At 53.8% G+C, this 13,889-nt stretch overlaps 1 protein-coding gene across 1 annotated transcript in view; it reads right to left on the reverse strand.

Moving 5' to 3' along the window:
- dcc (DCC netrin 1 receptor) overlaps window positions 1-13,889 on the reverse strand; it is a 1,735,814-nt gene that overhangs the window by 203,208 nt on the left and 1,518,717 nt on the right. The window lies entirely within an intron of this gene.

A 13,889-nucleotide genomic window follows, 5' to 3' on the forward strand; every position in this document is an offset into this window, starting at 1 on the left:
CATTCAAACAGCCCCTTATCATTGAATTCTCCGCACTTTCGGGGGTTAGGTGGACGCCGGAGGGGTTGCCGCCACACCAGCCGGTGCCGAAGGGACTGCATGAGTCCGCGCATGCGCCAATGGGCCGGCGTGACCTCGCGCATGCACGGAACCGTCGGTGTGTTTTGGTGCATTCGCAGGGGGGTCTCTTCTCCACGCCGGCCATGGCGGAGCCCTACAGGGGCCGGCGCGGAAGGAAGGAGTGCCCCCACATTACAGGCCCTCCCGCAGATCGGTGGCCGCCGATCACGGGCCAGGCCACCGTGGGGGCCCCCCAGGGTCGGATCCCCTGTGTCCCCCGAGGACCGCCCCAGCCGAGATACCTGCCAGGTGCCGGCGTGTGGGACCATGCGTAACCCACGCCAGCAGCACTGGCCAAAAACGGACGGCCGCTTGGCCCATCAGGGCCTGGAGAATTGCCGGGAGGGGGCGCTGCCAACGGCCTCTGACCGGCGTGGCGTGAACCCTGCCCCCGTCCGAAAAATGGCACTGGAGAATACGGCAGCCAGCGTCGGGGCGGCGGGGCGGGATTCGCGCCACCCCCCCGGGGATTCTCCCACCTGACAGGGTGTCAGAGAGTCCCGCTGCTGATTCAGGGACCACTGTGCCTGTGTATAGTTAACCTTTCTCTTGTTCTAAATAAACCCCTTTAGGTTATCGGCGAATACTCTACAGTATTGCCCCAAACCACCATGTGCTGGGGCCTTTATCTACTCTATTAATGAACACATTTTTGCCAATAATACCAAGATTGATGGTCGAGCAAGTAGTAAAGAAAGAAACATAACACTAAATAGTGAAATTTCTATGTTAAATGCATCATGGCAAATTAATTTTGACACGTTTAAATATGAGGTCATCCATTTTGGGTCAAAAAGAATAGATCCAATTATTTCTTTACTTGTGAAAAGTTGGAAACAGTGGAAATCCAAAGAGATTTCAGGGCCCACTTAGAGATCATTAAAATGAATCAGTCAGGTCGAGAAAAAAAATCAAAAAGGCAAATGAAATGTTAATATTTACAACCAAAGGGATAAAATATTAAAGGGAGGAACTTCTGTTCTAAATCCTAGGTTAGATTACATCTGGAGTACTGTGTACTGTTCTGGGCACTGCACCTCCCAAAGAATGTATTGGGCACGGTCTACCGACGGCTTTGCACCCAAATGGGAGAGGCCTCCAGCGGAATTCCCAACAGCCAGTACACCTCACGAGATCGACCCAGCTCTCGCGAGGCACCGTGATTTGGATCCCGCACACAATGGGCAGAACCAAGCCTTGCATGCCTAAGTAGGTTCACAACCCGCTTAGACATACTGACCTGGTACTTATCAGGCTCCCAGCATCTACCGGCCTCCCCAAGGAGTCCCCAGCAGGGTGCCGTGCAGTGCTGATCCACACAAACGTGAACCAGGTGGAACAGCACCTTGGGGGTCTCCTGGGCTATCGGAGGTCCCTCGGTGGTCAAGGACAGGTCATGGTGGCCCCCTGGCCCGCTCCCTTGAATGCGCGCACCTTGGCACTGCCATCCTGGAGCTGCCAAAGGTGCCCAGGTAGTACTGTGAGTTCAGCTTCCCAGTGATGAAAATAACTCTAAGTGTGAGCCTGACCGGGAAGAAACTCACCAGGACCCAGAAAAGTGATTCAGTGTGGTTAGATAGTGGTGGGGAGCTCGGTGACAGAGCTGGTGTGAAACTCCCAGCAAACCCGTCAGAAATTACCTAAAACCTTTCCGTTAGATCAAGCCATTAACCCTGATAGGAATTTCAAGGGGAAACTTTACCAGAATGCTATCAGGGCTCCAATGATCAGTTTATGAGGAGAGATTACATAAAGATATTCTGCAGAATACAGACGGATAAAGTGCAATTTGATGGAGATTTGTAAGACTTTGAAAGGAATTGATTGGGTGTTGGTAGACCCTTTCTGCGAATGGGGGAGTTTAGAGAAAGGGGACATCACATTAAAATTGGGAGAGAGGTTAGGAAACAGGGGCGAAATTCTCCTCCCCGCCCCGCCACATTTCTGCCCCGACCGGCCGGCGGGAGTCTCCGTAACACCGGCCGGTCAATGGGGTTTCCCATTGTGGGGCAGCCCCACGCCGTCGGGAAACCCCCGGGCGCCGGCAAAACGGAGACTCCCGCCGGCGGAGAATGACGCCCCAGATTTTAATGCAAAGTTTGGCAGAACTTTGGAACTTTCTCCCACATAATTCATAATTTCAAATTTGAGATCTATCAACTTTTGTTAGCCTGGGGGCACCTGGGGCACAGATTGGCAGATCAGAAAAACATAACTAGGGAAGATTAAGAATTTAATAGGCTGTTGAGCAATCATAAAAGAATCAGTCCCTGAATATTCAATAAAACATTTCGGAGTGTAATGAGAGAAAAAGGGCAATGAATGACAGGAGAGAAGAATGTAAAGTAAATGTGAAAAAGAGGGTCAACAGGTTTGATGAGAAAGACCGACAAAAATGTTGATAAAAGAAGGTGGAGTCATGATATCCACATCAGCATATCATGGTGCTATCACACACACACTGATGGACAGGCAGTTGGACCAACCAGCACACACATCACATCGCAGCCAATCACCAGTGAGAACACACGCACTATAAAACAGGGAACACCACAGTTCCCGCTCATTCTACCAGGAGATAGCTCAGAGCACAGAGCTCACAGCGCGCCACTCAGACATACACCATGTGCTGAGTACCTCACCAAGACAGTGATAGGGCTGGGTCCACAGGTTAGCTGGTGAAGCACGTACCCAAGCCAGTAGTTAGTTGTTACTGTTGTTTAGACAATAAAACAGAGTTGTACCATCTACAGCCGTGTTGGATCATTTGTGCATCAGAACACCCAACACGACATGATACCAGTAGTGGAAGCTAACCAGCGACTGTGAGACATACCTGCACCCTTTCAGAAATCCGCCATCCTGCTCCATGGAAAACATCAGCCCGCCGCAGTCGCTCCGAATCACAGGTAATCTCGGCGTAAACTGGAAGCTGTTTAAACAGCGCTTCCAGCTCTTCCAAGAAGCCACAGACAGGGGGAATGCATCGGACACCAGGAAGATCGCCCTCCTCCTCTCCACAGCGGGGCAACATGCCATTCACATCTATAACTCCCTGGCATTCGCTGAAGACGAGGACAAAACAAAATATAAGACGGTGCTTCTGAAGTTCGAGGAACACTTCAGCGTGGAAGTCAATGAGAGCTTCGAGAGGTACCTCTTCCAGCAGCAACTGCAGGGTAAGGATGAGCCTTTCCAATCTTATTTGACACACCTCCATATCCTCGCGCAGTCCTGCGGCTATGAGGCCACCTCCGACTTCATGATACGGGATCAGATAGTTTTTGGGGTCATCTTGGACACCCTACGCCAGCAGCTCCTTAAAATAAAGCGCCTCACCCTAGCGACTGCCATCGAGACCTGCGTCCTCCATGAGAACGCGACCAGCCGGTACGCCCAAATCCAGGCGGCCGAAACGGCACGGCACAGGTCCTACGAGGCGGAGCGGGTCCAGTCGATCGAGTTCCTCCCAGCCCGCGGCCCGGACGAGGCCAGCCATTTTGCGCGCTTTCCGAGGCCTCCCGCGCTTGTACGCGCCAAAAGAGGGGACGTCGACGCAGAGGGACGCGATGCGCAGGCACGCTCTACGCAGGACCGCACTGCGCACGCGCGGTGGCGCTACGAACGCCATGACGTCACGACGTGCGGCAACTGTGGCTCCGCCCACTTAAAGCAGCAATGTCCGGCCAAAGCACGACAATGCCTTCACTGTGGCAGGATGGGCCACTATGCTACCTGCTGTCGAGCAGCTCAACCTGCCAACTCACAACAATTCCGCCAGCCTCGCCGGGACGTGCGGGTGATTCATCCCCCCTACACTGAGTCATATCCAGATAGAATGCAGACCAGCGACACCGAAGACAGGGAGCCCTTCCACGTTGCGGTAATCCACAAGAACCGGATTTCCCCAAGTCGGAACCACCAGCCGTTGCCAGTGCACAGCATTGATCCGGGCGATGAATGGTGTGCCACCCTAACGGTCAACCGATCCCACATCACATTTCGCCTGGACACTGGTGCCTCTGTCAATCTCCTTGCATGGTCAGCCTTCCAGGTCTTGAAGGTTAAACCACCGATTCTGCCATCCCACTGTCAGCTGGTTGACTATAACGGAAACGTCATACCGGCCACGGGGTCCTGCTAGCTCGATGTTACACACAACTCAGACAAAGCCACATTATCATTTGAAATCGTAGGATCCTCGAAGGACTCTCTGTTAGGCGCACAGGCGTGCAAGATCCTCCACCTCGTTCAGCGGGTATACACTCTGTCTCCAGAAGGCACGCCCGATTTCCCGGATGCAGACTTTAGGGCGCAGCTCCACTCATTCATCGCGCACAACCAGGAGGTTTTCGAGGACATGGGCACACTGCCCTACACGTACAAATTACGGCTTAAACCGCCACCCCGGTCATTCACGCACCTCGTAAAGTCCCAGCACCACTCAGGGACCGCCTCAAGCAGCAGCTGCAGGACCTGCAGGACCAAGGAGCACTTTCCCGGGTCACGGAGCCAACGCCATGGGTCAGCTCCATGGTGTGCGTCAAGAAGCCCTTCGGCGAGCTCCGGATCTGTATCGACCCAAAAGATTTGAATCACAACATTATGAGGGAACACTCCCCCATACCCAAACGAGAAGAAATCACGAGCGAAATGGCATGGGCAAAAATATTCACCAAGCTTGATGCCTCAAAGGGCTTTTGGCAGATTCAATTGGATCAGTCCAGCAGGAAGCTGTGCACTTTCAACACTCCATTTGGCAGATACTGCTATAATAGGATGACATTCGGCATCATTTCGGCCTCCGAAGTGTCCCATCGCATCATGGAACAGATGATGGAGGGCATCGAAGGGGTACGCGTCTACGTAGACGATGTTATCATCTGGTCCAACACACCACAGGAGCACATCAGTCGTCTCCAGCGTGTCTTTGCACGGATACGGAATCAGGGCCTGCGCCTTATCCGAGCCAAGTACTCTTTTGGCCAGACTGAGCTAAGGTTTTAGGGGGACAACATCTCCCGGTCAGGTTTGCGGCCGGATGCCGACAAAGTAGCAGCCATCGCAGCCATGCAGCAGCCGTCAGACAAGAAGGCAGTGCTGCGCTTTCTCGGGATGGTCAACTTCCTGAGGAAGTTCATTCCTAACTTTGCTTCGCACACGACTGCTCTTCGCCACCTGGTCAAGAAGACAACGGAATTCCAGTGGCCGCCCGCACACAAAAGTGAATGAGAGGAGCTCAAGGTCAAGCTCACCACCGCCCCGGTACTGGCGTTTTTCGATACCACACGGGAAACAAAGATCTCAACTGACGCCAGCCAATCCGGCATTGGGGTGGTACTCCTGCAATAGGACGACACCGCATCATGGGCCCCGGCCGCCTATGCGTTGCGGGCCATGACCCCCACAGAACAGCGCTATGCGCCGATTGAGAAGGAGTGCCTAGGCCTGTTGACTGGCATCGACAAGTTTCACGATTATGTATATGGTCTTCCGCAGTTCACTGTGGAGACCGACCATCGCCCCCTGGTCGGGATCATTCAGAAGGACCTCAACGACATGACCCCTCGCCTCCAGCGCATTCTGCTCAAGCTCCGGAGGTACGACTTCCAACTTGTCTACACCCCGGGGAAGGATCTCATCATCGCAGATGCTCTGTCCAGGGCGGTCAACACACCGCCCGACTTGGAGGGGTCTGGTCGACGCACAAGTAGCCTTCACATCGGCCAATCTACCGGCCACTGATGCACGTCTGGCCCACATTCGCCGTGAGACTGTGGCTGACCCCCTTCTACAACGTTTGATGCACCACATGACGGAAGGGTGGCTCAAGGGCCAGTGCCCACAATTTTACAACGTCCGGGATGACTTGGCCGTCATTGATGGTGTCCTCTTGAAGTTGGACCGGATCGTGATCACACACAGCATGCACCACCGGCTTGTCCTCGAACAACTGCACAAAGGCCATCTCGGAGTTGAAAAGTGTAGGCGGAGGGCCGAGAGGCTGTGTACTGGTCGGGCATCAGCAACGACATCGCCAACATGGTGCTCAACTGCCCCACCTGCCAGAGGTTTCAGCCGGCGCAACCCCCTGAGACCCTTCAGCCCCATGAGTTGGTCACGTCCTGGGCGAAGGTGGGCGTGGACCTCTTTCATGCGCTCGGCAGGGACTACATTATCCTTATTGACTACTTCTCAAGTTATCCAGAGCTCATACGCCTGCACGACACAACGTCATCAGCTGTCATACGGGCATGCAAAGAAACCTTTGCTCGCCATGGAATTCCGCTCACCGTCATGTCTGACAACGGGCCTTGCTTTGCGAGTCAAGAATGGTCTTCCTTTGCCACTTCATACAACGTCACACACGTGACGTCCAGTCCCTTGCATCCCCAGTCGAATGGCAAGGCGGAAAATGGCATCCACATTGTGAAGCAGCTCCTCTGCAAGGCTGCTGATGCCGGATCTGACTTCTATTTAGCCCTGCTGGCCTATCGCTCGGCCCCACTGTCCACGGGCCTCTCGCCAGCCCAGCTGTTGATGAGTCGCACCCTCAGGGCCACTGTGCCGTCCATTCATGTTCCGGAACCCGACCATGCTCCAGTACTGCGAAGGATGCAACAACAGCATGCTCAGCAGAAGGTGGCACATGACGCTCGGGCGACTGATCTTCCTGCCCTGGTGCCTGGAGACAACGTCCGTATACACCTACCGGAGGGTGGCTGGTCGGCAACCGCCGAGGTTCTCCGCCACGTGGCTCCCCGCTCACTCCTGGTTCATATGCCTGATGGCTCCATTCGCCGCCGTAATCGGCGGGCCCTTCGTCCGGTTCTGCGCTTGCTACGAGATCATGCAACAGTGCCACGCCCACCTGTTGTCCCTGATGTCGACTTTGTTGAGCTTCCTGCCACTCTGCCTCTTCCTCTCTCGCCCTTGGCCAGGCCCATTCCTCAGCCGGTGGATCCTGACCCACCCTTGAGGCGGTCAACCCAAATTCGTCGCCCACCTGAGAGACTTGACTTATGAGCCTGTTAGCACATTGGACTCACTGAATTGTTTTACAGTACTGTTAACAAGTTTCTTTTCTTGTCGTTCATTGTTCCAGAAGTTTTTTCTTGTCGTTTGTTGATTGCATTTGTTCTGTTGTTGGTACAACCTCGTTGTTCTGTTGCACCTGACACCTTCCTCTCTTTATAGTTTAGCCTCATGTACACGTTGTAAATATTGCACACACATACTCAGACGCACTCAGCACACATTTCTATTTATTAGCATATAGGCACATATCCTTTGTGAAAGGGGGGGATGTCATGATATCCAGATCAGCATATCATGGTGCAATCACACACACACTGATGGACAGGTAGTTGGACCAACCAGTACACACATAACATCACAGCCAATCACCAGTGAGAGCACATGCACTATAAACCAGGGAATACCACAGTTCCCGCTCATTCTACCAGGAGATAGCTCAGAGCACAGAGCTCACAGCGCGCCACTCAGACATAGACCATGTGCTGAGTGCCTCACTAAGATAGTGATAGGGCTGGGTCCACAGGTTAGCTGGTGAAGCACGTACCCAAGCCAGTAGTTAGTTGTTACTGTTGTTTAGACAATAAAACAGAGTTGTACCATCTACAGCCGTGTTGGATCATTTGTGCATCAGAACACCCAACACGACAGGTGGGTTGGCTGAAACGATTCAAAACAGTGCTTCCTCATCCCAACATCAGCTGTTATGCTCAACCCACTATTTGATTTCACCACAATACATGCAGATAGGGATAAGCCGACAAGAACATGCCTGAAAGTTTGGGAATTTCTCGAGTGTGCTCGGCATAGCTTTCTACAACAATGTGGCCCACAGTCGCGAAGGGAACAGGCCGTATTAGATGCAGAAATGAGCCAGATTCAGTTAATGGTCGAACGATGCGCAAACATTTGTCCAATGGTGAGAACAAAATAATTGAGGTCAACGTAGACACACAAAACAGTTTGTCCGGGATGAACTTTTCAAGGTGTCATGTTCCCCACCATCCAACTAAACAGTTGGTCGGGGGCCCGCCCATGAAAAATACAGCTGGCCCGCAGCCATTTTATGCTGGGTGGAACATTAATTGGCTCAGGATGACTGTCCATCCCCAACTGGGGCGGGGGGGAGGGGGGGTGAGAGAGAGAAAGAGAGAGCCCTGTTTTAGAGAGCGGTCGGTCAATAGCATTTAATGCCAAAATGCCAGCATGCAGAAAAATAATTTCAATGATTGGTCGAAACATATGAGGGGGAAAAAAACTGAGGACCTCCACTTCAAGCAAAGCTCTGCAGACTTTCACTGGCTCTTTGGTTTAGACAGTGTGGTGGGCCGCTACCTGTGCGGCTTATACAAGTTTCCTCATTGAATAAACCAGCATAGGTAGCAACCTCACAATGTTGTCAGTCACCAGAGAATCAACGGTCTGCAGAACACTGCTTGAAATAGCGCCACGTGAATGAATTCTTCCCCACTGACTACACATCATAGATACATGGGCCGGGATTCTCCCCAACCCAGCGGGGCGGGGGTCACGGCGGGAGGGAGTGGCATGAACCACTCCGGCGTCGGGCTGCCCCAAAGGTGCGGAGAAATCCGCACCTTTAGGGACCAAGCCCTCACCTTGAGGGGCTAGGCCCACACCGGAGTGCTTGGTGCGCCGCCGGCCGGCGGGAAAGGCCTTTGGCGCCACGCCAGTCGGGGCTGAAAGGACTCCGCCGGTCGGCGGAAGTCCGCGTATGCGCGGGAGCATCAGCGGCCGCTGACATCATCCCCGTGCATGCGCGGGGGGGGGGGGTCACTTCCGCATCGGCCATCGCAGAAGCTATGGCCATGGCGGAAGGAAAAGAGTGCCCCCATGGCACAGGCCCGCCCGCGGATCGGTGGGCCACGATCGCGGGCCAGGCCACAGTGGGGGCACCCCCCGGGGCCAGATCGCCCCGCGCCCTCCCCAGGACCCCGGAGTCCGCCCGCGCCGCTAGTCCTGCCGGTAAGGTAGGTGGTTTGATTCACGCTGGCGGGACTGGCATGACAGCAGCAGGACTTCGGCCCATCGCGGACTGGAGAATTGCCGGGGGGGGGCGCCGACCGGTGTGGGGCGATTCCCTCCCCTGCCGAATTTTCGGTGCCGGAGAATTCAGCGGCCAGCGGGGGCGGGATTCACGCCGCCCCCCGGCAATTCTCTGACCCGGCGTGGGGTCGAAGAATCCTGCCCTTGATGTTTGTGGAATGTACTCTGGGATAACACAGGCTGCAACTAGATGCAGCTTTAATCAAAAGATACTCCAGACCTTGAAGTTAGTTCAATCTGATTTATTGAACCAGCAGCACAGTCAGCACAGTTCTCTATGAGTTCGACTCTCTGCTGACCTAAGTGTGGTTATTCTGTCTGACTGAACCATAACGAGCTCTTAGCCACGTGCTGGAGGTGTGATACTGTACATACACCCTGACTCACTCTGTAGATGTTCATCAGTGGAAAGAGGTGGAGTGTGAGTGCCTCGTGCCTTTTATAGTGAGATACCACACCTGAGTGTCCTGCCTGCTCATTGGTCATGTCCTGTTCTCTGTGTTCATTAGCTGTCTGTCTGTGCCAGTCTGTATATCATTATCTGCATGTCTTCATATCATGACACATGACAGCCATTCTGTGAGAGAAGTGTTGAGTGTCTGTGCATCAAGGGAAAATCAAAGAAGGGAACTTGAAAAACATATTGCTAAACATTGATAACCAATGTTATCGCGGTAGCCTAGTGGCTAGCACTATGGCTTCACAGCACCAGGGTTCCAGGTTCGATTCCCGCTTGGGTCACTCACTGTCTGTGTGGAGTCTGCACGTTCTCCCTGTGTCTGCGGGGGTTTCCTCCGGGTGCTCCGGTTTCCTCCCACTGTCCAAAGATGTGCAGGTTAGATGAATGGCCATGATAAATCGCCCTTAGGTTAGATGAGGTTGCTGGGTTACAGGGATAGGGTGGAAGTATGGGCTTAAGTAGGGTGCTCTTTCCAAGAGACAGTGCAGACACGATGGGCAGAATGGCCTCCTTCTGCACTGTAAATTCTATGTCTATGTCTATATTCACACCTCATCGGCCCGTCTTTCACTTCTTTACTTGTCCCATTACTATCTCCTTTTGCATCATAGTCATCCCTTCTGTCATTTAATCTCTTCTGCCCTGTACCCCATTGCAGACTGTCCCTTTATTTTTTCCTAACTTCCCCTTTTCCCCTGCACCTGCAATTGCGTCCAACTGGCATAGATCTCTAACTTTTTTCAAATCAGATGACATAAAAAAATGATTTGCCTGAAACATTCGTCTGGATTTGTTCCATGTCCAGAATTTACTATGATGTTTAGACACTCCCATCCAGATTTTTAAAGGACCAAGCTAATTAATAGCAGAGAGCTCGACGTCCATTTAACGATGGTGCGTGGATGCCCTGCGCTGAAGGACCAATAGGAAGCCCTCCAGTACTGATACATTGACAAACCCACCCACCAAAGTGGGGGCTGCCGATCTGGAATGGAGAGATATGGAGGCAGCCCTACGAGCCGAGGTCAGCATTCTTCATCATAGTTAGGGATGTTACAGCTGCCTGGCCGTGATCCTGAAGAGGCAACTCTTCTGCACATGGTCAGTGGCTGCGGCTGTAGCCCAGTGGCCATGATTGCTGGGGTGGGGGTGACCCTCGTGGATTGAAGCCCATCCCCCACTTGCCCAACATCAACCTGCCATGGTTAGCTGGCCATGTCTCTTGCTGACTGAAGATTTCAATTGGTGTAGGAATGTTGGCTCTAATTCCCCTCAATGGGTTACCTGGCGCATAGAGGTGGGTAGCCATTTTGATTCTGATCCTTCTGCGCCAGAAATGGCTCAGGGTCAAGATCTGGGGCGGGATTGTCCGACCCCACGCCGGGCCGGAGAATCGCCAGGGGCTGGCGTGAATCCTGCCCCCGTCGTGTCCCGACGTCTCCGCCACCAGAGATTCGGCGAGGGCGGGAATCGCGCTGCGCCGGTCGGCGGGGGCGGGAATCGCGCCGGTCGGCGGGCCCACCCCCGCCGATTCTCCGGCCCGCGATGGGCCGAAGTCCCGCTGCTGGAATGCCTGACCCGCCAGCATGGATTAAACCACCTTTTGAACGGCGGGATAAGGCGGCGTGGGCAAACTCTGGGGTCCTGGGGGGGGGGGGGCGCGGGGCGAACTGGTTCCGGGGGGTGCCCCCACGGTGGCCTGGCCCGCGATCGGGGCCTACCGATCCGCGGGCGGGCCTGTGCCGTGGGGGCACTCTTTTTCTTCAGCCGCTGATGCTCCCGTGCATGCGTCGCCCGGCGAAGACCTTTCGGCCCCGGCTGGCGTGGCGCCAAAGGCCTTTCCCATCAGCCAGCGGAGCGCAAACCACTCCGGCGCGGGCCTAGCCCCTCAGTGTGAGGGCAAAGACTTCCGCACCTTTGGGGCGGCCCGACGCCGGAGTGGTTCCCGCCACTCCATTACGTCGGAACCCCCCGCCCCGCTGGGTAGGGGAGAATCCTGCCCCTCGTGTCTGAATCCACACAATGGCTGGCAGTGCAGATTAGCAGACCCAGTGACCTCCAATCCTGTCCCCAAAACTTCTAAAAACCTCGAACAAAAATGTTTATCTCTCTCCACAGATGCTACTTTTCCTGCTAGTTAATTCTACCATTTTCTGTTTTTATTTCAGGTTTTGTATTTGTGTTTTGTTCACTGCCATCCCAGGAATTCCTGTTTTAAAGTTCTGCTTTTCTCTCTCTCTGATGGGGTTTCTGTTTGTCTCCTTTACCTTGTTCATCTTCTGTATTTTAAAAATTAAAGTTGTCAGGATATGAGTATCTCTGATCAGAACAGCAACCAAATGGCCTTGAGAAGGTGGTGGCTTGCCACCTACATAAACCGTTGCAAACACAGAAATTTATTCCAACCGGTTGGTTTGCTTGATCACTTCAGAGTCGAGTTAAGAGTCAATAATTGCTGTTTGTCTAGCGTCACATACAAATCAGACTGCTTATGACTGGCAAATTTCCTTCATTAAAAGACTTTTGTTCTTTTCTCGCTCCCCCTTTGCCTGTCTCAAAAACGTGTTACATCCCTAACTTGAAAAGCTAACTCTGTTCCTCACTCCACAGACGTTGCATGATTTACTCGATATTGAAAGAATTTCCAGTTTACTCTGAAGCAATAATCGATGAGTGATCAACAAAAACTAGGACTGAATTCTCCCAAAAAATGCTAAGTCTGGCCTCCGGCGGACAACTAGGTACGATTCCTGGTGGGCAGTTTGGCGTAATTTAGATCGCAATCCATCCACGCCTTTTTGGAATGGGACAGGTTTTGCACTGGCACTGAGAGAGGCAGGCCCGAAACATGCCAGCAAGTCCGGCTTCACAGATATTGCGACGCCCTTTTTCAAGGGTACCCCGATGTAAAAGTAACATTCAAACCTCCCCCACACCTCCCACCACCCCCAACATCGTCAGCATCAAGGCTTCATTACCGCCCCCCCCCCCCATTCACCACCTTCACTGGCCTCAAGCCCCTCTCCCAAATCACAGGTACCAACGCCCCCACACTCCCAGATGAGCAACATTCCACTACCAGGTCACTCAATCCCCGCCCCCTTCAGGCCCTGCCCACTTTCTGGCCCCATCCCTTGGCTTTGTCCCATGGCACCCTGGCAGTGCCAACCTGGCAATGCCATGGTGCCAGGGAGCATGCCATGTACCAGGCCACCTTGGGGCTCCAATGGCCTCCGAGCCCCCTGGCACCATTGGTGGAGACCAGTATTGATTCCTGCTGTCCTCAGCTGCACCGGCAAGGGGTGAGGATGCGGGTTGAGGAAATTCGGCTTTAAACTCGCCAAGCATATATAAATACTTATTTAAATAATTTAAATATGCTGTATGGTTCATGTCCAGTGAGGGCGTAAATCAGATTGAGTCAGGTGGCACGGGTTGGGAGAATTGTGCTCCATTCGATGCCCAGCACGAACTCTATGAAAGAGCTCTACCACTATTCTCTCAGTACATTCATAATGAGGATACCAAGTGGAGATTAACAAAAGATGGAATAAAATGAAAAGGACGATTTTACATCTAGTTAAGTACTTTGAAGTGTAATCACCACTGCCATGTAGGAAAGATGACAACCAATTTGCACAATGCAAGGTCTCACTAACAGCAATAGATAATAACCTGGGGCGAAATTCTCTGGAAACGGCGCGATGTCCGCCGACTGGTGCCCAAAACGGCGCAAATCAGTCGGGCATCGCGCCGCCCCAAAGGTGCGGAATGCTCCGCATCTTTGGGGGCCGAGCCCCAACCTTAAGGGGCTAGGCCGGCGCCGGACGAATTTCCACCCCGCTAGCTGGCGGAAAAGGCCTTTGGTGCCCCGCCAGCTGGCACGGAAATGACATCTCCGGGCGGCTTTTGCGCGGGAGCGTTAGCGGCCGCTGATGGCATTCCCGCGCATGCGCAGTGGATGGAGTCTCTTCTGCCTCGGCCATGGTGGAGACCGTGGCGGAGGCGGAAGGGAAAGAGTGCCCCCACGGCACAGGGCCGCCCGCGGATCGGTGAGCCCCGATCGCGGGCCAGGCCACCGTGGGGGCACCGCCCGGGGCCAGATCGCCCCGCACCCCCCGCCAGGACCCCGGAGCCCGCCCGTGCCGCCTTTTCCCGCCGGTAAGGTATGTGGTTTAATCCACGCCGGTGGGCCAGGCATTTTAGC

This window comes from Scyliorhinus torazame, chromosome 3 (assembly GCF_047496885.1).
Source record: "Scyliorhinus torazame isolate Kashiwa2021f chromosome 3, sScyTor2.1, whole genome shotgun sequence".
Classification (NCBI taxonomy): Eukaryota; Metazoa; Chordata; class Chondrichthyes; order Carcharhiniformes; family Scyliorhinidae; genus Scyliorhinus; species Scyliorhinus torazame.